This window comes from Cyprinodon variegatus, unplaced genomic scaffold (genome assembly GCF_000732505.1).
Source record: "Cyprinodon variegatus isolate N-32 unplaced genomic scaffold, C_variegatus-1.0 Scaffold865, whole genome shotgun sequence".
Classification (NCBI taxonomy): Eukaryota; Metazoa; Chordata; class Actinopteri; order Cyprinodontiformes; family Cyprinodontidae; genus Cyprinodon; species Cyprinodon variegatus.
This window is the reverse complement of record NW_015151318.1, coordinates 341668-342137: the sequence shown is the minus strand read 5'-3', so window position 1 is coordinate 342137 and position 470 is coordinate 341668.

Sequence of the window (470 nt, the reverse complement as noted above, 5' to 3'; positions counted from 1 at the left end):
AATGCAGTGAAGTTCAGACCAATAGTAGTTTACAAATAAACATATAATTGTGAATGCATCATAAATATTTTTTGTTAATCATGTCTTGTGAATGTGTATCTTCTATGTGTTTGTTTGAATCGTATTAACATGTGTGGATTTTGTCCTGTGCATGTATGAATCTTGTCGTGTTCATGAGTGGGTTGTTTTGTGAATGTGTGGATCAGATAGGAGAGTTTGTGAATACTGAAACTCCCAGAGCTCCATAAATGCCGAAATGTTGTATTAATAAAAAAAACACTTACATAAATAGATTTCTCCTTTCTAGATTAAAAACGAAATTTCCAAACTGATTATAAAAAAAAAACGTTTAGTTAGTTTTGTGCTGCAGAACATCAGGAAGTAAAATCAGCCTGAATTTCTAACTGAACAGCATCTCTACTGCCATCTAGTGTCAGCTTAAAGGTACTCAGTTTTCCCTTTGATAGTGA